Genomic DNA, 21052 nt, shown 5'->3' with positions numbered 1-21052 from the left:
CCCCAGAAAACTCTTCCATGTAGCCCATCCTAACCACACTTTGCTCCTACCTCCAAAAGAAGGTAATCATTTAGGTAATCATTTATGCTTTTAAAAGTAATTTTAGGGGTGGCTGGGTGGCTTAGTTGGTTGTTTCGGATTTTGGCTCAGGTCATGATCTCACAGTTTGTGAGTTCTAGCCCCACGTAGGACTCTGCTGACAGCTCAGAACCTGGAGCCTGCTTTGGATTCTGTGTCTTCCTTTCTCTCTGCCCCTCCCCCACACACGCTCTGTCTCCCTTTCTCTCAAAAAGAAATAAACTTTAAAAACAGTAATTTTAGGGGTGCCTGGATGGCTCAGTAGGTAAGCCTCTGACTTTGGCTCAGGTCATGAACTTGCGGTTCGTGAGTTGGAGCCCTGCATCCGGCTCTATGCTGACAGCTCAGAGCCTTGGAGCCTTGCTTCAAATTCTTTGTCTCCCTCTCTCTCTTGGTTCCTTCCCTGCTCGCATTCTGTCTCTCGCTCCCTCTCAAGAATAAATAAACATTTAAAAAGAAAAGTAATTTTATTATTCCAATATATATACCTAGATACCATATTTTGACTTGTCCATTTTTTTTTTAACTTTGATATATCTTTTAAATGACTTTTCATCTCTAGGCTCTTCTTCTATCCCTTTTATTTTCTGGTAACTTCTCTGTTGAAGAATTAAGGCCATGTGACATGTAGAGTTTCATACCATCTGGATTTTTCTGATTTTGTATTCTTGCTGAGGCACTGTGCATTTTTGTATCCTTGATATTTCCTGAAATTGGCAGCTGAATCCAAAGGCTTGATCCAACTCTTATTTGATCTCTTTGGCAAGACCATAGGTGGATTTATGTTCTCTCACCAGGAAACACATACTATTTTTGGTTGCCTCTTTTTTGGACATATCAGCAGCCATTGATACAAAGGACCTAGATCCATTACTTCATTAGATGTTATACTTTTTTCTTTCTTTCTTTCTTTCCTTATTTTAATTTTTTTTAATGTTTATTTATTTTTGAGAGAGAGAGAGAGAAAGAGAGAGAGCAAGCAGGTGAGGGGCAGAGAGAGAGGGAGACCAGAACCCAAAGCAGACTCCAGGCTCTGAGCTGTCAGCACAGACCCCAATGCAGGACTTGAACTCACATACCGTGAAATCATGACCTGAGCAGAAGTCGGCCACTCAACCGACTGAGCTATCCAGGCGTCCCTCCAATTCTTTCTTTAAAATTTATTTTTCATTTACTGGAATAGTTTCATAAAGAGACACTTTCCTCCTTTACAACAGGCTATCCAGAGATACCATTCATGTAAGAAATGCATAATAAATGCTTGATTCTTTTTCTTCATTTTCTAGTTTTTAGAACAGATAGTTGATTTCTGTTATCCTTTTATCCTTTGAAACTGACCAATTAGTTAATCTTTTATTGCTCCTGGAATGGACACTGTTTCTGGGCAAAAACAGTATTTAAAAATTTTTTTTTAAATATTTATTATTATTGAGACAGAGAGAAACACAGCATGATTGGGGAGAGGAGCAGAGAGAGAGGGAAACAGAATTCGAAACAGGCTCCAGGCTCTGAATTGTCAGCACAGAGCCCAACACGGGGCTTGAACCCACAAACCATGAGATCATGACCTGAGCCGAAGTCGGATGCTCAACTGACTGAGCCACCCAGGCGCCCTTAAAAACACTATTTTAAAGATCCAAGTGCTAAGACTACTCAATTTGTTACCCCAGGTAGATAGGGCTAGAAGGATTGGGATAAACTGCTTTCCTCTACTATAAATTAGTTCAGGTAACTGAGAATTGGTTGAAAATTTTGCACTTCATTTGTGTCCACTTATAAAATATGAATGCATTTAGCAATACCATGGCCCACACATCTATCTTCATGGTCATTACCAACCTGTGCAGGTCAGAGGCTATCAAGTTGAGAGTGAATTTCATGAATAACATAGCCCAGGTTTATCTCAGAGGCTGTCTTAAAACTTGCAGAGCTGTGCTCCTGAGTATTCTTTCTGGAAGCCTGAGGGCAATGCTTCCTCAAAAAGAACACTACTCTAAATTTGAATTAAACAAACGTATACCGTGTAAAGGAAAGCAAGTGTTTAGCTTATCACTTCATGAACACAAACATGACAGAATGAACAATTCTTTCCACAATCATTTTGCAACTTATATGGTTTTTACTAAATACATCTGTTTTAAAGAAATCAAATTTCTCATTTGGAAGAAATTTAACTTCTTATTTCTTATATAACTGTTATGTCCTTGAGGGAAATGTAAATATCCAAATGAGAATCCTTTTTTTAGTAACAGCACGTACATCGACTTGGGCCATATTGATTCTCAATTAGATGTTTAGTTGTGGAATGAATACTAGTAGCTATGACTTATTAAGCTCCTACTAGGTGCTGGCTATTTTATACATGTTTCATTTTGTTTTGGTTTGTTTCTGTTATTCTCACCGTAACCCTGAAATGTATGCAGTCATTTCCCCCTTTTATGGAGTAGAAAATGGAAGATGGTGTATTTGAAGAAATATAGTTAAGAATTTTGGACCTGAGAATTCATTCTGGGGCTCTTATTTTTCAGAGTCCCTATTTTTATCTACTTTACCACACAGCTAGCCAGGCTTTGACTACACAAACAGACAAAATTGCATCTGCTTTCATCAATAGAACACGGATGGTCTTTGTAGACAATTTATTAGTGTCTCTTCTACCTCCTTGGTACCATTGATGGGAATAAAAAAATAGCTGTTGCCTTTCAACAGATTATGAGAAGAATAGACTTTAATATTCTAAGTGGCTAAATAACTTTGAATTAAAAACAGTTCACAAACATTATCAAATAGATAGTCGTGCATCTTTTAAATACTGGGCACTGCAGGAGATACAAAATGAAGAAGGCACATTTAAGCTCTTTAAGGCTCTAAGCATAAGATAACCTAATGAAGAAATAGGTATGGATGTTAATAACACAAGGTGTTTCCTCGTTGTCAGAAACCTGAGGCAAAAATTGTTGTGCAAAGGCTGTGTGCCTGGATTAAAAGGATGTGTACGATGGTGTTGGGGTGGCGGGGTGGGGCCTGTGAAGGATCCTGACTGGACAGACATGGGTTTTTTGAGGCTGCGATAGAAGTGTGTGTGAAGGGAGCAAGGTCTCCCCCATTGGAAGGAATGAGCCATTCAGAGCGTTCAGAGAGGGCCCTGGTTGTAGAATTGCGCCAGGGAAGACAACGGTCACAACTGCTGGTGCTGGAGCCTGCGGTGCACCCCTTACATGTCACCGCTCCTCAAATTTTGGACTCTTCCTCCATCTCACTCTCAGCAGATAAACTTGACCAACTTTAAAGAGAAAAAGCAGTCTTTTTTTTCTTAAATATTTTTATTTATTTCTAGGAGAGAGAGAGAGAGAGACAGTATGAGCAGGAGAGGGTCAGAGAGAGGGAGATACAGACTCTGCAATAGGCTCCAGGCTCTGAGCTGGCAGTCAGCACAGAGCCCGACGCGAGGCTCGAACCCATGAACCGTGAGATCATGACCTAAGCGAAAGTCGGACGCTCAACCGACTAAGCCACCCAGGCGCCCCAAAAAAGCAGTCTTATATTTCAGTACGGCACAAACAAACCTACCTGTACTTTCTCATTAGCTCCTCCTTCGGGTCAGGGGTGTAGAAAGGTTGTTTCTTGTAAGACTAATTCCTCTACCTTCTTTAAATCCACTTTCCTCCCCTCCCCACCGCCAATCCTTGCACCCCTTTCCTCTCCTTTGCTTTCAACCTCCCTCTCTCAGCTGGATTCTTCTCAGCCCAATTCTTCCCTATTTACTCGTTCCAAGTAAAAATGAAAGCTCTACTATTCTTGATCCCTGTCCAGCTCCACGCTCCCGCTCTGCCCTTCAGAACCAAGTTACTGGAAATCATCGTCTATAAATCTGTCCTTATGCCCCCAGACTCAGCCCTCTCCTCTATGGCTTCCTCAAACATCTCTCCACTGAGATAACTCTCCCTGAGAGCACCAATGACTTCATTGCTGCTAAGCCCTGTTGCTGTTTCTCATTCCCGTCTGTACTAGTCAAGGGAGTTAATGCAAACTTGCACAACGGACAGACCCTTAAAAATCAGTGTCACAACACAATAAATATTCCTGTCTCAGTCATGTACAGTCTGATACTGGTCAGATGGCCCCCTCCATCCTGTGGCTATGCCATATGGAATATGCAAGTGTTCTAACCACCTACTGCTGCTTAACAAACTATGCAAAACTTCAGTGGCTTGAAACGATGTCAGGATGATATTGTTCACGGGTCTGCAATTTGGACAGGGATTTATGGATGTAGTTTTTCTCTGTTCCACTCAGCATCTGCAGGAATAGCTCTAAGGCCAAAGCCGAGGGCTGGACTCACGCAGACATGAGCTCCCTCACACGTGTGGAGGCCGGTGCTGGCTGTGGCTGGGAGGTCGGTGGGTCTGGTGCTGGCCACGCTGGTGGCTGGGCCTCCTCACAGCATGATATCTTGGGCAGGACAAGAAGGTGGAAGGCAGAGCTGAACGCTCTTTCCTGACCTTCTGCTAGAGGTCATGCAGCATCGCTGCCACTGGACTCCCTTTATTTATTTGTTTGTGTGTTTATTTATTTTTGAGAGAGAAAGAGAGTGAGAGAGCGCAAGTCAGTGAAGAGCAGAGAGAGAGGGGCACAGAGAGAGAGAGAGGGAGAAAGAGAAGCGAGGCTCACCCAATATGGGGCTTGTGTTCACCACACACGGGACTTGAACTCATGAACCGTGAAGTCATGACCTGACCTGAAGTCAGATACTTAATCTGACTGAGCCACCCAGTCACCCCACTGCGCTGCCTGTGGAAGTGAGTCACTGAGGCTGGCTGCCACCACTGACTTGATTTCGTTAGCAGCATTGATTCAGTAACTCTGCCTCCTTATGAAATGTTCTCTTTCCTTCTTTTTTATGACCCACATTCTCTTAGCTCTACTTTTAGATTTTTTTCTGAAGACAAAACCCCAAATCCAGGATATGGTATGGCTCCACATACTTTTTCACTCTTCTCTTGCACTATGTTCTCCTTTGATTTTTCTATTCCAGCTACATGAGTTGTATTTAGTCTTTTACCTAGGCCACGTCCCTCCCAACTGTTTTCTCTTCCTGAAATGCTTTCCTTAGCTCTTGTGTGTCTACAGGTAGCTTTTCTTGACGTTCAAAATTAGTTCAAATCTATTACATACCCTCTAATATAAACATATATGTCTTCCTTTAAAGCCTTTATATTAGTTCTCAATCTTGATTAATTTCTTATTTATGTCAATCTTCATCTTTACAGTACAAACTCAGTGAAAGGGGCCTACCTGTTTTGATTACCAAATTTTCCATGCTGTCTACTTAGCACAGTGCCTGGCATATAATAAGTATTTGTTGAATAAATGAATATATCACTCAGCCTAGGAATCTTGGGTAGCAAGAAATATAGTTCAACTTTTATCAATAGTTCTTAAATTTGGAAAAGTATATGTGTGTACATGTACATGCATGTGTGCACACACATTTATATATATGTGTGTGTGTGTGTGTGTGTGTGTGTGTGTGTGTCCAGGATACTGATGTTCACTATTCAGGGTCAGACATGCTTACCATCCTGCAGTGAACAGAACAGTGTTGTACAATAAATGTGATGTACCCAACATCACATACTGATAGTTACCCTCTCTTACTTTGAGAAATCGTAAATCAGTGGTCTGACTGAACTTCTTAGCAGGCCTTCTGTATTAGAACAAGCAAATATTAAAACCTGACAGAGATAAAGGGAAGTGTTGTGGCACTGAGTCTCTTCACCCCATCTTCTCTATTCTGTAGAATGCTAGCTTCCTGGGTCTCCACTTAAGAGTATGAATATAGTAGGAAGTGGTGGCTGTTTGGCCTTGCAGGCTATGGAGACCTGTGTACCTCCAGCAAGTAAGCCCACCAGGCTCTGAAATTTAACAGAGCTGCCTTTATGCGCTGCCAAGGGGACAAGTTCACTGGCTCCAAGGGTCAGTGCTCTACCTCTGAGTGCAGCAACAGACAACCATCAGGTTAGCTCTTTTAAATTTGGTGACTGTGACTGCAATGACAAAACAGACAGGATGAAAACCTGACATGATGAAAATGCTTATGGAAGAACTTAAATGCATATTACTAAGTGAGAGAAGCTAATCTGAGCAGGCTACCTACTGTTTGCTTCCAACTATATGACATTCTGAAAAGGCAAAACTACGGAGACAATAAAAGGTCAGTGGTTGCCAGGGGTGCAGAGAGAGATGAATAGACAGAACACAGAGGATTTTCGTGGCAGTGAAAATATTTTGTATGATCTTCATGATATTATAATGATGGATATATGTCATTATATATTTATCCAAACTCACTGAATGTATGACATCAAACGTGAACCCTTAGGTAACCTATGGACTTTGTATGATTCTCATGGGAAGTGAAGATTCATCCTTGGTAATAAACGTACCACTCTGATGAGTGATGTTCACAATAGGAGAGGCAATACATGTGAGGGGCAGGCAGTGCATATAGGGGAGACCTCTGTACCTTCCTTTTAATTTTGACATAAACCTAAAACTTCTCTAAAAAAGGAAAGCCCTTTAAAACCATGTTAGGACATTATCCAGCACAATAAGATGAAGTTAAATACTGGCTAACGTTTTTCCTGCCTTTAGGAGTTAACTCTGAGTAGTACAGTGAAGGTAACGACTGTATTCATTATCTCTTGCTACATAACAAATTGCCCAAAAACTAGTGGCGTAAAACTAAATATTTACTATCTCTTAGTTTCTGTAAGTTGGGAATTCTGGAGTGGCTCACTTGGATGCTTTTAACTGAGAGTTTCTCATGAATTTTCATTCAGATGACATTTGGGGCTGCAGTTACCTGATAGCTTGACCGGGGTGGAGGATCCAAATTAAAGACGTCTCACTTACATGGCTGGCAAGTTTGCGATGAGTGTTAGTGAGAGGCCTCTCTTCCCTTCCACAGGGGCCTCCCACAGGACTCCTGGAGTGTCTTCTGGATTTCCCCTAAGCTGGCATTCCAAGAGGCCAAAGGAGAAATGAACTTTTTGTGGCTGTGTGTGTTATTTTTGATGGTCACACAACTTCCCTTGATTCATTGTGGGAGAAGCCTTCACACAAAGGCATACATAAAGATAAGGATCATTGAGGATATCTCAGAGGGTGGCCACCACAGTGACGTCTCCAATTCTCCAAAGCTGAGTTGGAGAGGTCTGATTATTGGCATAGGAATCCTAATTGCCTGAGGTTTTGCACCAGAGTCCATAGTGCTCTGATGACTTTGGATAAAAGGGAAAATGGGAATGGGATAAGCAGAATTATAGCCCCTCTCTCAGCTCCCAGAACTTGTGAATATATTAATTGGCAAGGCAAAAGTGATTTTGCAGATACAATTAAGGATCTTGAGATGGGGGAGTGTCCTGGATTATCCAGCTGAGCTCAGTGTGATCACAAAGGTCATGAACATTGGAAGCAGGAGAGACAGAGGGGATATGTCAACAGAAGCTTAAATTTGAGTGAGTTACAGCCATGAAGCAAAGAACACAGACAGCCTCTAAGAACCTGGGAAAGTCAAGGATTAGATTCATCCCTAGAACCTCAGAAAGAGCACAGCCTGCCTGACACTTTGCTTTTAGCTCTGTAAGACCCAATTCAGACATTTGACCTCTAGAACTGTAAGATAACCCATTTGTTTTGCTTTAAGCCACTGGTTGTGATAATTTTGTTACAGTAGCAATAGGAAACTAATACAGGGAGTGAGAAGGAGGAGACCTTTCTGGGGGGGATCTTTGTGTTTTTCAACTTGTTCCTCTTCTGAAAGCTGCAAAGCTGTTGTCAGTAAACTCTGTGTGAAGAGAAGAGTAAACATCCCCCACCCCACTCCCACTGACTGGATGTTTACTGAGCTTCCAGACTTGTGGTCTTGCTGTGCTANGCATACTTGTAGCACAATAAGGCTGAAAGGGGAAAGTGTGTCCTCCTGAATTCCTTGTTCTCAGGGTAAGAAATGCCAGAGCTGTTGGGGCACGAAGGCCCTGAGGTGGGGAGTCAGGGGCTACACGGGGCTAGAAGCTGCCTGCTGCTGGCATAGGCAAAGAAATGCAGGAGCCAAAGATTATAACCAGATCTCACAAGAGACTTCCAGTTCTTAGGAAAGCTACCTGAGATTAGGCAGCCCCCCACCCCCCAAATGGATTGTGACTTCACAATGGAGACGATGACATCCTTTTCACCAAAATGAAATTATGTAATTACTTAAATGTCTTAATTACTAAAAATGACTAAAAAATTATGGAACCACACAGAGATGCTCAGAAAGGAGCCCACTGTGAATGGGTTTCCATAGAGCTGACTTGGTGCAAGTTCCTGACACATTAAAATATATTTGGTATACACCATAGTAAGTTGAGATGTTTCAACCAAGCTAGTTATAGAACCATTCTTCGCACACTAAATAACATTGTGGCTGTGAAGGTAATGGTAGCCATCCAATTAAAGATACACCCTTGGTGTCAGAGGCTAAATTTTCTGCATTAATAAATATTCTTAAGTCTCAGCTGTGCCGCATCTCTCTTGACCAGAGTTGTGAGCCATAGGTAACTTACAGGGCTGGTGTGCAGCCTCCTGGCTCATAGGAATGATTGCAAAGCATGGAGCGCCATGGTGAGCTTCTAATGACTGTTATCATCCTGGTTAAATCAGGAAGGAAGTAGAGGAAAATGAGCATCCAAATGTTACGCATCGAAAAAATAACTGTGTGTTGTGTTGTGGTAGAAGATGTACAAAAGACAGATGACAAGTTCAAGAGTAGGAGGAAGTGCGGTTTGGTTTGAATGTCTCTCTGGGGGACTTGTTTTAAAATGTTCACATGTTTGTATAGGTGGAATTGAGAGAGCTTTGTCAGAATTTAGCAACCAACCCATTTCCTTGTTATCCTTTCAAAACTGCAGAGTGTGGGCTTTAAATCTTGTATATCATCTCTTCTGTAAGGCAGAACCTTTAATACTATATCATGTTTTGATTGTTAGCAATAAATTGCAAACACTAGGGGTGCCTACGTGGCTCAGTCAGTTGAGCAGCTGACTTTGGCTCAGGTCATGCCTCGTAATTGGTGGGTTAGAGCCCCATGTTGGGCTCTGTGCTGACGGCTCAGAGTCTGGACCCTGCTTCAGATTCTGTGTCTCCCTCTCTCTCTGCCCCTCCCCTGTTCATGCTCTGTCTCTCAAAAATAATAAACATTGAAAAAAATTATAAAAACATAAATTGCAAACACCAGATAATCATGTTTATGTAGACTTTTTTTTTTTTAAATGTGGATAATTTTCTGATATTATTTAGATTTTGATAAGCCTTGTCGTTTTGGCCCATGCATATCTATTCAAGCATTAAAAATATATAAAGAGTCAAAGCAGCCTCAAGCCATATTCTTTAGTGTCTTAACTTGTACAAAGTCTGAGGGCAATGGCTGGAGTCCTAACACACGAGACAGGTGTGGCAGAGGGAACATGACCTGGGTTTTTTTAGTCAGAGAGACCTTAGTTCAGGCTGAAATCTTTGATTTCCTCTTTGTCTGTGTGAACTTGGAAAGTGCTGGTGTCTCTTAGAAGATGAAGTTCTCCATCTACAGAGAGGGTACAACCTTCCATGCTTATGTGGGATACAATGTTGTACATGAGGTGCCTATTTTGTCACCTCTCATTATGTGCTTTAGAAGTTTACATAGATATGTAAAACAAAAGGATGAAAAAAATCAAAACCTAAATGCTTGAAGCTTCTGCAGAATTTTATATATGATACTATATAGGAAAGGGTTTTCTTGTTTGTTTGGTCTTTAATGTAGTTCTTGCAAATTCATACACCAATCTTTCTTTTTTTATTGAGGTATTATTACATACAACATTAAATAAGTCTCATGTGTACAACATAATGATTCAATAGTTGTATATTTTGTAAAATGACCACCACTGTAAGTCTAGTTAACATCCATCACCACACACAGTTATAGACTTTTTTTTTCTTTTGATGAGAACTTTTAAGATGTAAACTCTCTCAGAAACTTTCAAATGTGCAATATGTATTATTAACTATAATCTTCATGCTTTACTTCCATCTCCGTGACTTAAGTATTTTATAACTGGAAATTTGAACATTTTGATCCCCTTCTCCTATTTTTCCCACCTTTAACCCTACCTCTGGCAACCACCAATCTGCTCTGTAATACATCATTATTTCTAAATTTGAATAGTATATCACATTTTATGATATGATAAGTGTATTAGTATTCTTGGTCTCTAGAAAAAAGTGTATACATGTAGGGCTTAATATATAAGGTACAATACAAATGTTTTATGGAGAGCATGTAAACGGAATGAATATGAGACTAGCTTTAATTACTTTATAAGAAGTTACAATTATAAATACAATTAATTCAAAAAAATTTCTTTTGAAAATCTACTGTGTATCAGGCATTGCCCTAAGGATGGTAGATAAAATGGTGAATAATATATGCAAACTTATTCTCATGAAAACTTCATTTTACTAACAGGAACTTGTAAGGTTATGGGGAAACCTATAACTAGAAATTGCAAAATCCTGAAATTGATAAAATGTGATCAATAAAATGAAATTTTATCCTGAAGGAAGAACTCAGTTTACCTCTTGGAGAAAGACAGTATAAAGTTAAGTAAGGCAGACTTAAGGTAAAACTAATTAACTCCTACCTTCCTGCACACCTGTTAGCATAGTCATAGGCTATGCTGATCATTCATTTCAGAAAATGATACCTGTTAAACACCCGGCAGTGCTAAGCAAGGGTAAGAAGAGAAAATACGCTAGTCATCTCTAGAGAATCTTATAATCTGGTATAGGGTTAAAATAATTACTGAAGACAGTATATGATATGTGATCTATTCACAGAATATAAACACAGAAGAGGGATAAACAAACGACTAACAAAACAAACAAACAAACAAACAAACAAACAAAAAACCACCAAGAAACCAAACCAGGCAGGAGTTTAAAAGAAGGGAGAGATTCAATTTGCTGTTAACTGGGAATGACTTGCTGGAGAGGAGAGGCAAATGCGAGAGACCTTGAAGGATGGGTAGGGTTTATTCATGAAGAGATGGTGGTGAGGGTATTCCAAAAGAAGAGGGGCCTTCTATGTAGGAGTCTAGGGTCCAGTTAGAGAACAGAAAGAGCTTTACCAAGGTCTTCAGTGAGCTGGGGAGCATATATATAAAGTGTTCCAATCAGTATGACTGTCCACTTTAATCACCAAAATATTCAGGACCTCACATTTTAAAAGGAAAATGAATGAAATAGAAACTATTCCAAGGATAATGAGGGAACCTGAAATGCCATTTGAGGAAGGGGTGGCAGAGTTGTAAACTTACCCCGAAAGAAGAAGCCTAGAGGACACAATAGGAACAGAATTTAAATATGCAAAGGAGTGTCTCATGGAACTGGGCAGAACTAGGGTCAAGAGATGGACGGAATTTACAGCTGTCAAATCTTAACTGTCTTTGGAGATGTTTCGGCAAATCTGGATGATTTTTGGCTAGGACCATTGGTCCTCTCTGGATTGCAGGTGAATCAGATAAAGCCCAAGTCTCTTCTCATATCAATATCCTATAATCCTATTTGCAATTGTGATTCTATTACCTAAAAATGTATTGGAGTTACTTGCAGAAAGTTGAGCATAGTGGTGACATATTAAAGGGCAGGGAAAATCTTTTCGAGTGGGTACCATTTCATTTGCTTTCCAGCACACATTCACCCTCTGTGTACCTGCTGCTTCCGAATCAGTGTGATCTGGCGACGGTGGCCCCATTTCAGCTCCACAGGTGATGCACATGATCCAGACTTAGACAATCAGACTATCCAATTGCCCTGGCTACCATGATTGCCTCAGGGAGGGGAACGGGATCCATTCAGGCCAAAAGTATTTACCAAGAGTTCCAGTAGGATTTCTGGGAAAGGTCATGTCCCTTCCATGCTGAATATGATGCTGAGAAAATATAGAGCATGGAGCTGCCATCATTATCCACCATATGAAGCCCACGACAGAAGCCACACACGGGAGGTCAGAGCCAAATGATGGAAACTCCATCCCAATGATGTCATTTGAATTCTCAAATTCACCACGTTTAAAGCCAAACAGAGGTAACTCTGGACTTTTCAGGTTATGTAAATTAAGAGATTTCACTTTTGTAAACTTGTTTGCAAAACCTGGTGCCATCACTTGCAACTCTGGGATCCTAACTGATGCAGAGCTAATGGTGCAAGAGCAACTGAGATATGGATGAAGAAAGCTTAGCATATCTACTTGATAGCTGGTAGGTAGCCACTAAAAGTTATTCATGGGAAGACTGTGTAACCACAGGGAAAGAGACAGGATATAAAATGCAGTCAATGCTCACAATTGGTGGATTTCATATTTACAAATATGCCTACTTCCTAAAATTTATTTGTAGCCCCCAATCAACACCTGCAGCTCTTTCGTGGTCATTCGTGGCCATGTGCAGAGTGGAGAACAACTCGAGTCACCAAATGCATACATTTCCAGTGGAGGTTGAGCAAGACGATGCTGTCTCTTCTTGGTTCAGCTCTCCTGCTGTAAACAAGTGTTCTGATTGAGGTCTATGTAGTGACATGGTTTCTGCATTTTGGTGCTTGTTGTGGTGATTTTACCGTTTCAAATGGTCCCTAAGTGTGTTGCTGAAGTGCTGCTGCCTGGTGTTCCTAAGCACATGAAGGCTGTGATGTGCCTTATGGAGAACATAAATATGTTAGATAAACTTGGTTCAGGTATGAGATACAGTGATTTCGGCTGTGAGTCCCATGTTAATGAATCAGCAATATATATTAAATAAGGTATCTTTAAACACACACACACATAAAACAAGGTTATGTATGACTGATTGAGGAAGGTGTGGTGACCAAAGGCTCACAGGAATCTAACCCTGTATGTCCCTTAGGACTGTGGTTTAGTATTTGCTAATTCAGCATTTGCTGCAACTTAATAGAGTATAATCATCATCAATAATTGGATATATGTAGAAAGCACACTCAAAAGGAAAAAGATTTGAAAAAAGATGAATTGCAATAACAGTGGTTGTTGTTAGAGTGATGGGAATGTAAATTGTTTTAATCTTTTCCCAAATTTTCAAATCTTTAAAAATAAGGTAATAGCACTAAGGCGCTATCATACATTTAAAAAATGCCTCCAAAATATAGAAAACCAACAAAACAACCCAAAAAACACTTCAGGCATTCCATTCAGAGCCAGTTTAAAGCAATATATTAAAATTAGTTCATTAATTTAAGATTTCACTTGATTTAAACATATAATCCCCTCTTCCTGCTGCCATAACACATACATACTAGAATCTTCGGTATAACTTACTTTGATTGTCCACTGAAATCACCAAGTTTGTCTCTTAAAGATTTTTTTTCTCCCAAATCAAATTATATCTAAGACTCGTGTCAAAGCTCTTAAATGTATAGATTGTAATAATCAGAGCATTGGAGCATTGGAAAGTGTGATGGGATTTATTTCATGTAACTTCCCATTCAATATAAATATTCTTTTTACACCATTCCCAAAGGAAAAGCATCTAATTTTTAAAATGTTTTCTATAAAAAATATAATACCAAATAATTTTTTTGGTCATTTATAACTGTTATGGATATTTCTTGTATTTATCCATATTCCCATCATACTCTATCGTTCCCAACTACAGAGGGTATATCAAATCCTTTTTATACAATACAGCTCTTTAAATATTGTAAGAGAGCCATAATGTTACTCCTGTGGCTCCCCCCCACCCCAGGTTAAATAACCCCAGGAACTCTCTTCATTTTTCCTACGAGCCATTTCTCTAAATTCTTTGCTGTCCTGATTACCCCCTCTCCTTGATCTCCAGTTTATTAACACCCGCCTTTCTTTCTTTCTTTCTCTCTTTCTTTCTTTCTTTCTTTCTTTCTTTCTTTCTTTCTTTCTTTCTTTCTTTCTTTCTTTCTTTCTTTCTCTTTCTTATTTACTTTTATTTATTTTGAGAGAGAGAGAGAGCAAGTGGGGAAGAGGCAAACAGAGAAGGAGACAGAGTTCCAAGTAGCTTAGTTCCAAGAGCTTTCAGCTCTGTGCTGAAAGCTCAGAGCCCCACTTGGGGCTTGATCTCACCAACTGTGAGACCATGACCTGAGCAGAAATCAACAGTCAACCAACTGAGCCATTCAGGTGCCCCGTGCCCTTCTTGATGTCAGGACTGAAGAAAACACAGGATTTGCAGACCCAATAATACCACTGCCGCCACTGCACTTGGCTTTTTCAACAGAGGAAATCCAAAGTGGGGCTGAGAGAGTGTGGCTTCTGGAATGAGCACAGTGCCTCACAAAGCGACCACTATAAAGTGACAACTCACTGTGATGGATAAAACTATATCTACTAAGGTAAGAATCAATTTATAGGCACATTTTGCATTTGTTGTCTTTTAAGTATTTCATCTCTCTATTTGCTAGTTATTTCTCTGATTTTAACCAATCATAAATTCAAACAAATTATTCCATTTTTATCCCACACAATCTTTTTATTTTTAGGTTGTGCTCTGTCCACTTTTTTGGGAATTACAGATTTCCCTAACAGTGGTGTTTACATAAGCTGTAATTAAAACTTTATCAAATTCTTAGAAGTACTTTTGCCATAGTACATAGTAAAAATGTTTTGTTCTGGGTTTGTTACCCTTTGTTTTCATACCATATTTTTATTTCACATAGATAGTGCCAATGTTTTCATCTGTTAAAAATGCTGATGATAGAATGTACTTTTTAATTCTTCTAAGACTACTCACTGAATAATAAAAACAATCAATTATAAGGTACTGGATGATACAGAGGAGTATACAAAGATTTTTGTAGTTGGTAATAATGCTCTAAAGAATCTTTGTGCTTCCAGCAAGTCTAGTGGTAAAATTATATATTTTAGATTTTTCTTACAAATGACCTTATTGTTGAATAAAACATCCGTCTTAATAAATGTGTAAAACTGAGTTATATATTTTATCAAATTCATAACAACTTTGGATTTAGGAATAGAAAGATGAATGTTGCTTTACATTTTTATTTCTATACACTTTGTGACTCAGTCACTTCTTAGTTCTCTTTAATAAAAGAGGATAATTTTACCTATCAAAATTCGTTGAAAAATATCTCTCAATTTCTTTTTTCTTATATGCCTTTATGTTAGGTATAAATTAATCCTATCTTTTATATAAATATTAATTTATCTATCTGCTCCATTCATATTTCCATGGCAATTTATATCCCATAATTTCACATACATTTATTAGTGAAGAACAGATTAGGACAGAGGAAACAGGGTGGGGAATGTATAGCTTGACGTCTAGAAGGGAAGTTCGATTCATCTGATTTCCATGTTGTGGAAAATATTTGGAGTTGTCTACCAGTGTTTCTGGTTCTTGAGTTTGGGGCACAGAATCGGAAAGGGATTGTATTTCCATGGCCGCCTGAGGTTCGGTGCGATCTTGTGACCTTTTGCAGATAAAACGTGAGTACAGGTGCCATGTGAGGCTTTGGGGTCCAAGTACTTAATCACCCATGTGAGACTGCCCAGGGCACTCCCTTCCTGCTTTGTGATCTTGGGTGCTATGAGTGTTGGTCTGCAAACTGGTCCCCCATACACCGAGAGCAAGGAGAGATGATGAAAGGGGAAGACCACTCCAGATTGGTAGGTGGCAGCTTTTTTTTTAAACTTTATTTTCAGAGCGGGAGAAAGAGACTGCGCATGCGCAGGCACGCAGGGGCGGGGCAGAGAGAGGGAGGGAAAGAATCCTAGGAGAGCTCCTGTCGGTGTAGAGCCACATGGGGGGCTTGAATCCAGCAACCATGAGATCATGACCTGAGCCCAAGTGGGACGCTTAACTGACTGAGTCACCCAGGTGCCCTGGTGGCAGTTTTAATAAGCAAGGGAACTTGCTTAAGAGGCTCGTCTTCCCGCCGCCGCTGCAGGAAGAGCAGACCTCCGCACCTGCCTGCCGGCACCTTCTAAAATCTTAGAAGTTTAGGCAGAGCCTTAACTGGATTCAGCTGGGTTTTCTACCCACATGCTCTCAAAAGCACATTGCTCTCTCAAGGCTGCGTTTTTGGAAACAGCTCGCATTGTGGGAAAGGTGGGCAGAACGCACACTCCAAGGTCAGGGGAGGGGGTGAGGCGGTTCTGAGTGCCTTGCCCAGCTCGTGGGTTAACTGGTGGTCACGTCCTCTTGATGACCTCCCTCAACAATGAGGTGCAGGCGGTCAGCAAAGCTGAGACCATGCCTTCAGGACAGACAGCGGGGGACTTTGGGTGAGTAATACTTTTGCTGTATTAAGCCCTTGATGTTTTAGTATTTTATGTTACCACAGCATAAACTAGCCAATCCTTGCTGATACACATGGATACCATTTTTGTTTTTAATTTGTACCTTAACTGGAAGTCACTCGAATTTCTCCTATACAATTGAGTTTTGATAATCAATTGTCTTTTTTTCTAAGGAGTGTGAAGTTTGTGAGCAGTCTGCCTTTTCACTTGTACCTTTCTAAGTGAAATGCACTAGACACAGTGTTCACCTGTAATGCTTCTTAATCCATTTTTGCTGGCTCTAACAAGAAAAAATTTTTAAGCATCGGGAGGACATTTTCTCATTTATTTGATTTTATGGGGGAACACAATACGCTGTAGCAGTTGTGAACGGGATGCCAACCAGATAGCAGAAAAGAACTTTGGAACTGCTGAAAAATTGAAAACCATTAGGAAACAGCATGCTTGTCTAGCTTTGATAAAAATGACTGAGGATTTGACATTTTCTCTTCTTCTAGGAACCCTTGTTCTTGAATAAATGAGTGAAGAAGTACTGGTTTTGATGTGCGGACTTCCTTAAAATTCTTTTTCCTTGGGCGCTTATTTTATGCCACTATAATCTTTGTACTAAAGTGGCCTCCGGAAGGAAGAATTCAAGATACTTTATGGAGGAGGAGGGGACACGGCGGTTCATTTAACTTGAATTCTTATGAGGTCTTTGGGAATCTTAGTCTGGAATTCCCCAGGCAAGAAAAGGATAATTTCTGATGGAGAATCAGGGACATTTGAGAATTCTGGGGAAAAAAAAATCCACTTATAAAATACATTTATTTAATCCATTTATAAAATACATTCATCCAAAGCACATTCACTTAGGGTCTAAATGAGGCTTGAATTGATCCAGCAAAGAATGTGCAGGAGTCGCAGTGCCAGGTTCTCAAATGCAGAGTGCTGGGCAGTGCTCGCATCTGCGGGTGGTGTCATTATGCATTGTAATCATCATGATAGCACCTGCTCATTAGGGATTCATCGCGTGCTCATGTGGCTGTAATGCACTTCCATTTGTATTCAGAAACGATTTAGCATTGGAGACTTAAAAGTCATTTGATCAATCTTGTGTGGAGCTCTTGTTTTTACTCCAGGCAAATTAATGTGAAGATCATTGTAACATATTAAACAGATTTAATTGTTCATTGATCAAGCAGTAACTGAAATGCACAGGCTTTAAGATGTAATATTTCCTCGAATTTTGAAGGTGTGAAAAAAATGTTATTTTCCTAGTTAGACTGAGTGACAAAGATAGAGGAGGATGAACATTGAAGTATATGGAAAACTTATTAACTCCTTTTTTTTTTTTGACATGAGGTTATTTTGCTTTAGGAATATAGAAGGCATATTATATATGTATCGTTTGGTAATAAAATCATAGTTTTTTATACAGTAAGTCAAGCAATGGTTTATTTGCAGATTAAATAAAAATGGTGTTTTGCTTTCTTTTAATGCATTTTTAATGATTCTAAAAGGTGCTACAAGCTGTTGAACTTGGGAATTTCATCATCTGTTCGCACTTTTGCCAAGCTGTGTGAAGCCGTCAAAACTGGAGAATAGGCACCCTCAAAGGAATAGTAAAACATAGGAAATTAGAGGCACGTGGGGTGGCTCAGTCGGTTAAGTGCCCGACTCTTGATTTTGGCTGAGGTCGTCATGGTCTCATGGCTCCTGACTTCAAGCCCTGTGTTGGGCTGTGTGCTGATGGTGCAGAGCCTGCTTGGGACCCTCTCTCTTCCTCTCCCTTTGCCCCTCCTCTGCTTGTGCTCTCTCTCTCAAAACAAACAAACAAACAAACAAAACCCATAGGAAATAATGATGAGAACTGGGATTTTGTGAAAATTACCATGTAATGGAAGAGAAAAAGCACTTATTTTCAGAAAAGAGGCTGAAGGACAGAAAAAGAGGAGAAATCTCTCCTCCCTCAAACTTACTAAATTCAAGTGTTGCCACATGGGATTTTTAAAAAATTGTTTATTTTTGAGAGAGGGAACTAGAGAAAAGAGAGAGAGAGAGAGGGAGCGCGTGCGAGCGCGCTAGTTTGCCAGCAGGGGAGGGGAAGGGGCAGATGCAGAGAGAGAGGGGACACAGAACTCCAAGTGGGCTCCAGGCTCCACACTATCAGCACAGAGCCTGATGTGGGGCTTGAACTCATGAACTATGAGATCACGACCTGAGCCACAGTTGGAAGCTTAACCCACTGAGCCACCCAGGCGCCCCTGGAGTTTTTCTAAACATTCTTGTTTTATGAATAAGAATATGGTCATTATCAATAGATTCTATTTCACCATCTTAGAATTTTAATAACTCTAAAATTCAGAGGTTTTCTCAGATTAAGGAAGCCTCTCAAACCTTTCTTCTTGCTGGTATTTATAAACTTAGATTTTCATATTTTGTGCAAGAGTCCAGAGAAGGTGAGAATATGAATCAAAGGCAGTTTTATACAAACACAGGCCAGGCAACATATGATGTGAGGAGCTAGGGCTGGCAGTATTTCTGACTGTGATATTAGAAGAAACATCTGAAAATCGTGTGGAATTGCAACCCTTTGAACGAGGTCATTATGATGACCTAGAGCAATCCCCACATTTTACAGGTGAGGAAGCTGAAAGCTAGTTCTCAAATTAAAAAGTATTTTTACTGTCAAGATTACACAGAAAGAAGAGTGTTTAGGAATAACATTAAATGGAAACAACTTAACAATTTGAATATTTATTTGATAGTATAACTCTAAATACTCCAGTGGAACCATTTTAAGGTCTTGTAAGTAATTTAGGTTTTCTTATTCTTACTTTGCATGGTTACCCTAAAAGAAACCGGATTCCTGAGTGAACGTTAAGGATTAAAATAAGCATGCAGCTTTATTCACTCATTTATTTATTAAAAATTATCTTTTGAGAGCAAATAGAAGGCTAGGTACTGTTGTAGATGCTGGAGATATATCAGTGCTTATATAAACAAAAAGTTCAGCCCTTGTAGGGGCAGACAGACAATAAATAATAAACATTATAAATAAGTTGGAAGCTAGAAGGTGAGTGTGCTCTGGGAAATAATAGAGAAGAGTGAGGGGGTTGGATGCATGGGGCGGGGATTAGTGTGAAAGCCGGTTGCGTCCTTAGATATGGTGGTCAAGGTGGAAGTTAGGGAAGGTGACCTATAAGCAAATGTCTGAAGGCAGGGAGGGAGGTAGCCAAGTGGAAGTCTGGTGGAAGAGCATTCCAGGCAGAGGGAACAGCTAGCACAAGGTTCTAAGGTGAGATTGTACTCAGTGAATTAGAGTAATAGCAAAGAAATCAGTGTGGGGTGGAATAAAAAAAATGGGGATCAGAGGAGAGTTTGACCAGGGTCAGACCACGTGGGGCCATGTAGAGAATCTGGTTCACTGTGAATGAAATAGATTTGCCTGGAATAGTGGCATAATCTGGTATGATTTTTTTTTTAAATGTTTATTTTTGAGGGAAAGAGAGAGAGAGGGAGGGAGGGAGGAGGAGAGGGAGGAAGGAAAGGGCAAAGAACAAGGGAGACACCGAATCTGAAGCAGGCTCCATGCTCTGAGCCATTATCAGCACAGTGCCCTACATGGGGCTAGAACTCACAAACTTTGAGATCATGACCTGAGCCAAAGTCGGACACTCAAGTGCCTGAGCCACCCAGGCAACCCTGCTATGATGTATTTAAAAGATCATTTTGACTGTGTTCGTGAGAACCTCATCTTTTTATTTAATTACTTAATTTATTGTGAGACAGAGATTACAAGCGGGAAAGGGGCAGAGGGAGAGGGAGAGAGAAGCCCAAGCAGGCTCTGTGCTATCATTGCAGAGGCCTCCTTGGAGCTTGATGTCACAAATGCGAGATCATGATCTGGGCCAAAATCGAGAGTAGGATGCGTGACCCCCTGGGCCACCCAGGAGCCCGAGAACCTCCTCTTTTTGTGGAGCTTTATCTTCACATATATGCTTCCTCAAAACCTATTTTCTTTCAGCTCTTTTATTCTGTTCTTCTGTCACCAGGGCTTTCCCTTGATGAGACAGACTTGGAGAACTTTATGACTCTTCTCAATTCAAGCATCCATCTAGTCTCGGACCAGCAAAACCTTTTCAGATCTGCTGTGGTGTGTACTCCTCACCTGCCTGACTTCCAGCTTTGCTCATTATGACTGGGCCTCTCTGGTCTCTTTTCCCACATGGTACATTGTTTTTGACCATCTGAGGGCTGTAAGAATGGCAGCTATATCCCTGAGATGCCCACACATGTTCCTATGGCTTTGAGAAAATTAAAAACAAAGTCTGCCATGTTCTGCTTTTCAGACTTTTTGTTGTTGCTCTCATTTATATCATTATAAAAGCTCATTTTTGGGGGGCGCCTGGGTGGCTCAGTTGGTTAAGTGTCCGACTTCGGCTCAGGTCATGATCTCTCGGTTTGTGGGTTCAAGCCCCACATCGGGCTCTGTGCTGACAGCTAGCTCAGAGCCTGGAGTCTGCTTCGGATTCTGTATCTCCCTCTCTCTGACCACCCCCCCCACCCCCCACTCATGCTGTCTCTCTCTCTCAGAAATAAATAAAA

The 21052-nt window shown here is 40.4% G+C and overlaps 1 long non-coding RNA gene across 1 annotated transcript in view; it reads left to right on the top strand.

The window, feature by feature from the left end:
• Positions 1 to 15929: 15929 nt before the first annotated feature.
• Positions 15930 to 21052, top strand: part of LOC144224849 (uncharacterized) — a 67304-nt gene continuing 62181 nt past the window's right edge. The window contains exon 1 of the long non-coding RNA XR_013333159.1: positions 15930 to 16447. This is a non-coding gene — a long non-coding RNA (uncharacterized LOC144224849). The remainder of the gene's footprint in view (positions 16448 to 21052) is intronic.

The sequence above is a fragment of the Crocuta crocuta genome, unplaced genomic scaffold, assembly GCF_008692635.1.
Source record: "Crocuta crocuta isolate KB4526 unplaced genomic scaffold, BGI_CrCroc_1.0 scaffold112, whole genome shotgun sequence".
Lineage (NCBI taxonomy): Eukaryota > Metazoa > Chordata > Mammalia > Carnivora > Hyaenidae > Crocuta > Crocuta crocuta.
The sequence above is the reverse complement of the archived record's forward strand: the minus strand, read 5'-3'. Positions and strand labels throughout refer to the sequence as shown.